Raw genomic sequence first — 11,281 nt, 5'->3', positions numbered from 1 at the left:
CCTTTCTTCTACGGTAAAATGATGTGTACTGTATCATGATTTTTTATATGTTTCGTAGCCACTTTGACGTGCATTCTTCTCAATACGTACAATCTTTTATCAGACGCAATGTTTATCAAATGCAACTTTGTAGGAAGTATTTTTCATTGATTTACTTGTAAGCTGTTTTATATAATTAAATTAATCGTAGATGTTTGAACATTTTGTTATAATATATAATATTCATCATCTAACCTTTCTTGCTTTTGCAAATTTATAAAAAAGAGAATATTATTTATATATACTTAACAGTTTGTATATTATTCATCAAATACGATCAATAGGTACTGCCAGGAAAGGAATTGAACACTCAAAGACAACCTACTTAACGCTATATGCTCGTAAGAGGTTAATTAAAAGCGAAGCGTAACAATCGATAGGCAAGAAAGGGTAGAACATCGACATCACTCCACGCAGCACTCGTAAAAGAGTAGGACCATTGTGGATTAAAGTTTTATTATAAAAATCTATAACGATGCTCATAGAATTGAATTGAATCCTCAACTCTGTCAATTTAGCATCTCGTAAAGTAGAAAAATCCTCTAGCCTTTCCTAGAGCATCGATCACAGTACAAAACCACGTTCATGTTTCAGACAATGGTCGCGTGTCTAGAAAACATCGTAATTATGTCAAAGGAGTAACTGCGGAAGTGTAAAGTACTCCGGGCATGTTGCAGCGAAAATTACGCTTGAAACGGAGATATATGTTCTTCACAAAAGTAGCATCCGTAGTGTAACAGCTCTCCTAGGAAGGATCGACTTGCGACCGCACAATATCCCACGTATATACGATTATCGATCAAGGATACGTAAACAGCCGTGGTATAGTTGCGCACACGCGGCGACCAGGCCACTTAGCGTATGTTTGTTTAGTACCTTTTACGACTATATTGTCCGGGCATGTGTTAGATTACGGAGCAGCCAGTGTCTGGCGCATAGCTGAGGGTTGGGTGGTACGGCGCCGTGCTTCGAGAGGGTCATTTATAACTGTTATCGCGAGACTTACTAGCCCACTTACTACCTCCACTGTGTCTATTCTCCACCCACTTTTCTATTCTACTGGAAGAAACGTAAGCGCGAGATGCGCCAGTCCACCGAACCTGCTGGTCATTCTAGCACGGTTTTTTATTCGGTCATCTTGCATTATGCCAGAGAATAAAATCTTTGAGTAACGACATCATTTTCAGGAAATCTTGATTTTTACCGCCAGTGTTCTATGAGAAAAATTGGCAGTTGTTTGTTTTTTCTGTTCCTTTCCATTAGTTAGTTTATATTCTATAGATGATTTGTACATTATAATTAATTGTAAAATAGAATTATGGTCTCGAGTTATATTGCGATCTTTCCTAATAAAGCAAGGTAGTAATGGTTGGCTGTATTGTTTTCCTTAAATATAAAATTATTTAGAAATTCATAGTCGAGAAACTATAGGCGAGTGAGGAAGGTTATTTTACGTAAAATATATAATTGTTGCTGGACTAATTACAATCCCGTTTTCATTAGCTTTGGGACTTGTAACCGTAATAGCTGTGCACACAGTCCTAATCCTTTGTTCTCACAAAGCCACTTTGAGTGGCGAACTGACCGGACTGAATGCGAACTTTGGACATAGCGTTTAAGGTTGCTAATATGCTAGCTTTACATAAATCTGCGTGATAACTAATGTGCAAACTTTTATATTTATTGAGATAACCGGATACAATTATATATTAAACGTTGTTAATATAATATATTTTCCTAATTCATGTTTGCTACAGACACACAGATTAGAAGATTAATTTTTAAAAACGGCTGATTGAGATCTCACTTCACGAAGTATGAGTCGTTTAGAAGTTTAGACGATGAAGATAAAACTGGCGGCACCTACTGAAAGTTTAAATCTTTCATGTTCGTCGAACGAACATGAAATTGTCGATATTACGTTCGTGGTTGTTACACAGATTATAACGTTTACAGGGTTGAAACAGAGTTTTATTTGTTAGACTACGTTTCGCGTGAAACGAGAAAGCGTCCCGACATTCGTATTACAACCGATAGCTCATCGTTATCGAGGACATTTCTCATCGCGTTTTTGTCCGTCGTTTCGGGACGGGGCACTTAATCCTAATATGGAAATATGTCGTGCACTCCGCAAGCCGACGATTAATGCGAATAAATCGATTTTTGGCGTAGGGATACGACGGTTACCGCCAAATCCTGGAAGCCACGCCAAGTGGCGGAAACACGGGAATTCCATCTGGATTTACTAAGATCAGTGCCATTTAATGTGGAGCTCGATAAATCCCTTAAAAGCTGGTGGTCGGCAAGAAGACGGTGCATTACAATTTTCCAGAAAGGAGAATGGCGAACGTCTAGGGGAGACGCAGACAAATCTGCAAATGCAAGGCTTCAGGTGCCAAATGCTTTCATCGTATAACGTGAGTAACTGCCTTCCCTGTTTGCTGTCCCACATCGATCGCAATCTATGAGAATAGCAGAGCCATCCAAAAGTAAAAAATCTTACGAACGTATTCCATTTATGCTGATCGAAATACTCGCCTTATAAAATGGATACGAATCGATAGATATTAACATGTACACACACCTATATTCATAAGTACAATATTAGAACACTTATAGTAAAACAAGATATTCATGTATTTTGGATCGTTATCATGTAAAAATATAAAGTTTTAACTAATTAATTATTTCCTTATCAACGTGAATAACCGAGTACAAGACCAACAGATGTTCTGATATTTATAAACGGACGTTTACGTTAATATATTAAAATTTTAAAATATAGGCATCTGGGAGTTGAAAGTTAAATACGATATGGGGAAAACGAAGAAAACGATGTAAAAATACATTTAGTTTTATAAAGCTATGTTACTTAAAAACATAGAATATCATTTCCATTTGCAATTACTATTCGTCGATCTTTATCCTCGATATTCCAATTGTATCAAGTATCTCCAAACTCTGATGTATTTAACTTGTCCGCTTGCACATACTTTCTTAAACATATCCATTTACGTAATTCGCTGTTTGAAACTGCTACTGCCTCTTCAACTCAGCTACATTTCCAGGATGTTCAATTTGCGACGAATTGCTCTGCTTTTAACCTCGAGAGAATTGAGAATAAATACTTTGTGTATATCAATAGAAAACTGGAATATTCGTAACGATCTGCATCTTTATAATCTACTCTTCACCAATGTTTTCCGTGAAAGTTGTGCAATCTCGACGGAGAACCGAGAGACACGGGGTCCGTTAGGATCGCTGGATGGTCAGTATCGTTCTTATGCAACGTTATCTAAACGTCGTTGTTTGCTTATGATTTCCATAATTCCGTACACTTCGTCCACGGCAGGCTCTAAAGAGCCAATATCGAGCAAAGTAGGTGTGTACTTTAATTACTAGAGATAATTACGTCGTCACCGGCTTCAGTAAGGGATGGAGGTTTACTATGATAACAGAGTATCCAATATCCTGGTGAGTTACGTACCAAGCACGACATAGCTTCGTGCATATGTATTCCGCACGTACGCACGCTGGATGTATTTACTATCGTATGCACGCCAGCACATGCCAGCCAGTCGCGTTTGACCTCCATCCGTTATTAATATAATTATCCTCGCGATTATTGTCTTACGGTTGCTGCATTTAACTGCGGACGTACGATATCCGCACCTGTTTTCCTGTCGCCTCCCCTGGAAATTAGCGTCTTGGTCACTTGCCTCCAGAGCAATCCGTCTTTCCGTAGATTCGCGACGATTAAATGAATTTTTTGTTAATAATTTCCAATCTAGCGATTTAATACATGTGCTACGGCGATTTCTATTTCCTTAGAATTTAATTTGGGCTTGGCATATACGAAAAGTAATGTTTATGTAACTCGATTAGAAAATGCAGTGGACAACGTAAGGTACATGTGTCACTTTTTTGTGTGTATACGATTCTATACACGGTATACTATCGTATTTTCTTAGAATTTCATCTGCAATTGCGATATAAAAGAGATGATTTCAGTGATTAGGAAATATAGCGGACAACACGAGGTTACGTGGCTATACTCGATGTTATAGGAAATCACGTTATGCGAACTCATTAGAAGATCATATCAATTTAAATGCAAAAGGTAAAATTTTACTTCTCTAATCTTTTGTAACTATTAGCTTTTCTATATATAGACAAACAAGAGACGAGTATCGCATTTTCAAAAACAAAATTTAAGATTATGGTACAGTGTTAAGCTCTTCTGATCTCTTATATGGTGATTTATTATTCTAATGTACTATTATAAAAGAAGACAACCAATTTATATTTCTACAACGCTCATCGATCGAATGTTTGACTCGTATGTATGGCAAACATGCCTCGATACATTGTAATTGCCGTGACTGTTAGCACGACAGAGTTGACAAGGGTGGACCGGTCGAGGAAGAGGCAGGGGAGTAAGAATGCGTGGGGAATTTTCGAGGTGATATGCGGACGAGGTAGCGAGAGCATTCTCGCATATGGCGATAGGACGAAAGCTGCAGAGGTAGCACGTCGGAATAATTTATTTAGCTGGAGCAATGTAATAATGGCGGGGTTGCGCCGAGTGCAAACTGCAGAACGCGTTCATTACTACTTTAGTCGAAAGTGTATGGTGTGGACAAACCAGGAGGAAGGGCATGTATGGGGGATGAGGGCACGCGATGTGGGTGGAGACACACGTATATACAGGATGGTTAACATCGTACCGGATCGGCAAGTTGTAATGTGCGGTTCGCCAGACGGCGATATTGCCAACGTTAGGTACACTGGTCGTCCACCGGCCTCGAACAGGGTAGACCATAATTTTCGATTCCTGCTAACCATGTTCAACTATTTTTATCGCAACAGTGCGATGAACGTGCTACTATACTTGCGCATTACACATCTACAAATGCGAACAATTTTTTCCATTCCCTTTTTCATTTTCACCTCTACTCTTTTCTCTGCCTTACGGGAAACCATGACGAATAGGTGGAAGTTAGCGCGCAGTCGCAATTGTTAGTTACCACGAGGAAAGGGGTAGTTCGCGGAAGATATCGTGTCCCCGGGGGACGCGTTTGGAAATTGGAAGCGATCGTCGCAAGCTGTAACGTCGTCTCACGTCGAGCAGCTTCCGATCAATTTATTTTTTGCGGGGATTAATACCCGTCGTTGAGACAGCGCTCGTTTCTTCGTCGGTGAACGATATTTTTAATCGCTAAACGGCTACTTCTTTGGACACACGTTCCTCGACATGCCACGTAAGCTTCTTATTTGTCGAAAATGATATAGATATATTTTATTATTATACATCTGCAACTATGATAGATAACTAATATTTCTGTTTCAAGTCTTCATTCTCAGATAATCAACGATAAAGAAAAGAGAAACAGACGATTGCGCTATGGTACTGTTTATTAGAAGATAAAGTAAACCGTTACCTTTTATTTCTCGTAATTTTCACCGGCGAGTGAACGTCTGCAAATGCGACTGAATTAAAAACGTAATTATAACAGCGAAATTTTCAACGAGAGAGAGTTTTAACGGCGACCAGTGGATACACATACATTCAGACGGGATACAAACGGTTTTAAATGTATCACGCAGCTTGTTGCAGTTTTCCGTCGAGTATATCAGAGGGCGTCTGAAAACCGGGTATCGCATTTCTGCGGGTTTTCCCTCTAATCACATCCGGTAACTTAAGAGCCGCGCTGTAATTCTTCGGGCCCGCGCGGTGCAACGGTCGAGCGAGACAAAAGAGCGAAACTGAAAAAATAGATTTATTTTTCTTTCCGTATCCGTGGACTCCTCTGTCCTCCATAGATCTTCCCCTTTTATCCTTCCCATAGTATAGCCAGAAATACGGTCGCCTACCCCGCGGGGCTCTACTATTTATAACTTCGACTCATTTTCCCTCATTGCGCGGAACAGCGGGACTCGGATAAATAATTGTTTTTAACCGAAGTTTTATTGTTACCGCGCCTGTAAACCAGTACAAATTGCGCGACGTAAGGGCACACATCGGCTAAATGAATTTATGGAAAAATAAGGAATAAAAAATATTGCTGGCAGAGTTTGAGAACTCTGTGTGCATGTTAAACTACGACCGCGGACTCGTTTGTTAGAACGCGTGTGCATATTTTCGAAGAAGCAACGTTTTTGCTCTGTCGTACCGAACAATTTGACTTTTGGTTTATTTGAAATGTCGCTTGTTGAAATTTGTTTCACGGACGGGAAATGTGATATCGAAATTGACCATCTGTCAATTTATGTTTTATGTTTTATACAATTGAAAATGTATTTGGTACATGGACTTTAGGTGATGCAGTATTATTTTTGAGGAAATGACAAATCAAGGAAATGACTTTTGAATATTAGATGGTTTTGGATGAGCTGACAATTTTCAAATTTTTAGTGTTCTCAATTACTTCGAACAATTTTCCAATGGTCTTAAATGTTATTGAAATGATTTTCAAACAATCTTGAGTTAGACTATAAATGACTTTAAATGTTAATCCTCGTGTCAATTTTATTTAATTTATTTCCTTAAATCAGTTAATTAAATAAAGCGATTAAAGATTGCAGAAATGTAATGTGGCATTTAAAAAATTAGGCTAGGATTAATAAATGTTTGCTTTTAGATAAGTTTGATCATTGCGGCTCCGTTTGAACGGCGGCGTTCTTTAAAAATAAATCAGAGCGTCGAATGTCTGAAACGGTTCGAACAGGGCGCAACGGGTATTAACGATGTAAACGATAATGTAGAACATTGTCCTGTGATTCTGTTCCACGTTCATTTGCATGGAGCTTAATGCGGGCGCCGATCGTTGTTTTACTGCAGACAATGAATTTCAAATCAATTTATGCAACTACGATCGCAACCTTCGTGTAACTCATTGACGCTTGCCCATAAACCATCCATGTTTATCGCCCTAATTACACTAAGCATCGCGTCAGCTGAATAATATTCCTCGTGCGTGTTTAATAGCGATAATAACGCTTTTTATAAATTTACAAAATTTTCCAGTTTGCTAAATAGTTCATTATACCTTTTATTACTTGAAAACAATAATATCAATAAAAAATAAATAAAATAAGTGCTCGTTTGAGTAATAAATTTGTAATAATCGAGTAGAAACGCATATTTAATCTAATAATTTTTGTACACGTGGCGTAGAAGTATTCGTTAATCACTCGATGAGGTTAACGCTTTATTTTGTTTGGTCCCAATTTTTCTTTAGTAATAAGTTCATTGTATGTATTTGTTTCGAACTTTTAGTATTTTGGAAGTAAATGGTAAATTAAATATTGCTGAATCAGAAGAAAAGTTTTTCCCATAATAATTCATGTAATGTGTGCACACGTGAAAAAATGTAAAATACCGGAATAAATTTTGTGCGAGAATTATTAGTTAATATACGCTATTATGGGTGAACTTCGATCAGCAGTGAATTTGTTAATCCGATATCGGGAAATTGTAACTGTTAGTATTTTACGATTATCCCTGGATCTTCACTTTCTTCGTGCCTCTTCGGATATTTTATTTTCAAAAACCTTTAGTATTCATAAAAAGCATAAAATACATATAGAAGGTAGTGAAATTGTAATGAATATTAAAACCAAACATTAAAAAATCTATCAAAATGTAGTATCCACTTCGGTGAACATAGACCCGGAGAGAACAACAGAGTTAACAAAATTTATTCTAGAAAGTATATTTACACGAGATTTCATTAGTTTCATGCCACATTGCACAACACTAGCATCACCCCATCAATAATTCACAAATATTTGGCAAACCCATCTCCAACCCCGAGAGCCTTGAGAAATCGCGTTCTTTGGGGTTGCTCAAAGCGTGCGTCGACTTGATAAAAGATTACGTAAGCAGAATCTTTGAAGCGTGTACAATCAGAAAGGGTTTCCGAAATCTTCGAAGATCGCGAGCGTGCACGCAGGCAAATTTTTGCTCGACGATCATGACCGGCCTGGAATATGGAGCGAACGCAAACGATCACGAGAAAACTTGTGCAGTTGAGCGAACGTGATGGCCCGGGCGGAATTTTTGGCATCAAGAATCATCCTTGCTGTTCATCGCGTGTATACGTACGCATATACATACGTGTGCTATCACTGCGTACACGTGCCATCGTGTGCCAAAGGGAAAGCGCGAGAAAGAGTGGCGAGAAAGGTAAGGAAGTGCCGCGCTCTACCGGAAGTGGATGAATTGGCTCAAAGGCGATATGGTCTGAAAGCCCGAAAGAGGAGGATCCGGCACTCAGGGCGACATAGATTATTCATGTAATTCTGCACTCACTTTGGCCCGCGATCGATCAGTCACGGAACGATGCTCATCTGAATAATGAAATTCAAGGATTCCTTGTGTCGATGACGCGCCGCCGACGTCGTCGGTTGCTCTGAGATTTTTCAAGTTTTCAGGGATATCCTTCCGAATGCACAAACCGTGATCCGGTGAAGAAGGATGCACCGGTGTGGCGGGTCCGTTCACTCGCTTTAAAGCCGGCACGTTCTATGGAAAACGACGCTTAAGAACGTTACGCTGAATGTAATATTTACCGAGAAATCGGCGGAGGAACATCGCTGTCCTCCGAAGGGAAAACAGGACACCGAGCTTTTCTCAGAATTTTTGAGCACTCGCTGACGTTTTAAGATTATCTCCCGGGGACGCAATTTCGTAGTTATTATCGAGTTTTTCTTCTTTTTTTCGTTTAATAACACCGATAAATATTGGATAAAGTTTAGAATTATCGCTTATGTACATCAGGTGTGCGTCGTATGTGAAAATATAGTCTAAATATGAGGACATCTACATGTTGTATAAAATGCGATAATTGCTCAGATTAGCGAAGAAAATTTCACAAATAATTTGTATTTACGAAAGATCATCGATGCAAAAATTCATCTGCGAGAGTTATAGAAAGATATCGAATTAAATGAAACTCCATAGAAAAATATCGAGACGAATTAGATTTAAAAACATGTACGCTGTATGTTACACCAATTTCCTAATAACTGCCAGATTCACTTCGTTTCCTATAAGTATTCCAACATTTACGAGCGACGATGTACACTCAAACTGGCAAAACCACCATTAATCACAAATCACGATCTCTTTTAATAATACGGCCGTATCGAGCATTGGTAAATGATGTACGACAGCCAATTAATAAAAATTACTCGAACGAGGGCGTTTTTCACCTATTAGCGTTATCGTTAACCCCCACCTCTATAATTCTTTGTTGATTTACGGGCTGCCAATAATTAAGCGTCAATATTTCCAATATTTCCGGACGATCGAACGGCAGCGGCGCGAATTGTAATACGATCTTTGGAAAAATTTCTAAGGGATATAAATTATCATAGCCAGTAAAAGTGATTCTCGTCGATCTGATATATTATCGGACATAAGCTAGAGCGTGCCTCGATTTTTCTGATTAATGGGGTCGTTTACATATTAAACGCGGAGGAGGGGATTTACGGGCACGCTCGTATTTCCGACTTGATATTGCGATATACCAGTCACCTCGTAATTCGCACGCAGGTGTTTTTGATTCTTGCGGCACGAATATGGTCTCGCCGTGTTCTAACGCGCGTGTGTGTACGCGTTTTCCAACGTGACACGCCGGAACACACGTTGGGCACACGTTCGGCTCGGATACCGGGTCCGTTCTCGGCGACGAGTTTACGCTTTTTCCGTCTGCGTATATTGGATTTTGTTCTGGCGTATTTATATCGTTGTACATTGCTGTCTGAGCTCCAAACACGATAAAAATCTTGAAAGCTGCGGCTCTGACGTGTCGCGCTAGCACACGTGAAACGTGTAACCGAGTATAAAGTTTGACGTTCAGATAAAGCGGTTCTTTTATATCGTTTGGTATTAACATTGTTGAATTGTTCGAGCAAAGCCATGCTTGAAACGAATGAAACGTTTGAAAATCGAGATGTACTTATTATCAGAATTTATATTCAATATAAACACGTTTATTTGAAGACTGCACCCTACAGTATAGGTTACATTCTTTACTTCTTCCAGCACAATAGTTTTAAAATTCAGTACGTTGTCAATCAGTAACGTATTACTAAAATTTCGCTCCTATTTGCTTCTCATGTTAAACATGCGTTTTTTCACCCTTTTCAAAATTTAAAAGACACCTCTTATTATAACATTAAAATATTGCTCGTCTTAGTAATTGTATATCCCATCTTGTATTTGTAAAACTTCGTCCACTTGCCAGTTATTACCCTTGCACCTTTAGAGCAAGCAGGTTTTCATTTTTAATTATATCGTATTAAAATTCTCCTCTTTAATGATGAAGTGACACTGAAATCAGAAAATGAATAAAAATATATTTATCATGTTCTTTTCTGGTGATGGTCTATTCAGAGGGAAAGAATGGGGGTTGTTTCTGATATATAACAACGTAAAGATCGAAATGTTCGAAGAGGTGGAAAAAGCGCTGATTTTTCAGAAAATACGCTTTTATCTGGTGGTACGATATTCCTACTAGAATATCTCTACAAAATTTTACGTAAACGTTCCTTGAAACAACGATGTTATGGAGTTGTAAATTCAGCCTTTTCTCGGTACTGCGTATTCGGAAAAGGTAGCAGAAATATCGCAAAAACTGCTGAACCAATTTGGCTGAAGTTTTACGTAGTTATTCTACGTGAAATTACCTAAGCTCCTGCATACGGTTTTTCTTTTTTATATTTATCTTGTGAAAAACGTAATGTTTTCGATGAAAAATCGCTGGATTGAATCTTCCAATAACTGTTATTCTTCGAGGACGGTGTCTATTTTAAAATCTGTCTATGATAACGCCTAGATTCGTTTATTTATTTAAAAAATCTGTTTTGCTCTTTCTTTCTATTAAATGATAGACGTAAACCGTCTTTAATTTTATTGTATATACATAATGGATAAGATTTTTATAATACTAAGTACGTATATAAATAGTTTACAGTACAACGCTTCAAACAGGGTAATAATCCTCAAGGGTTTTGATAAAAACCATTCTCGTACTGATTTTTCAGTAAAAAGTTAATCTTTTTTTCCATAAGTGGCTTAAAACTTAAGTGACTCCTTCGTAATGGGACGTATAATTGACTGTATATACAACTGCTAAATAGAGATATTGCTGCAACGTAGAAGCTTATTATTCTCATAACATTTTTTCCTCAGAAAATTAAACATAACGTCGCGATAATGAACCGAATGCAAACA

The sequence above is a fragment of the Bombus vancouverensis genome, chromosome 14 (genome assembly GCF_051014615.1).
Source record: "Bombus vancouverensis nearcticus chromosome 14, iyBomVanc1_principal, whole genome shotgun sequence".
Taxonomy (NCBI): domain Eukaryota; kingdom Metazoa; phylum Arthropoda; class Insecta; order Hymenoptera; family Apidae; genus Bombus; species Bombus vancouverensis.
This window is presented reverse-complemented; position numbering follows the sequence as displayed.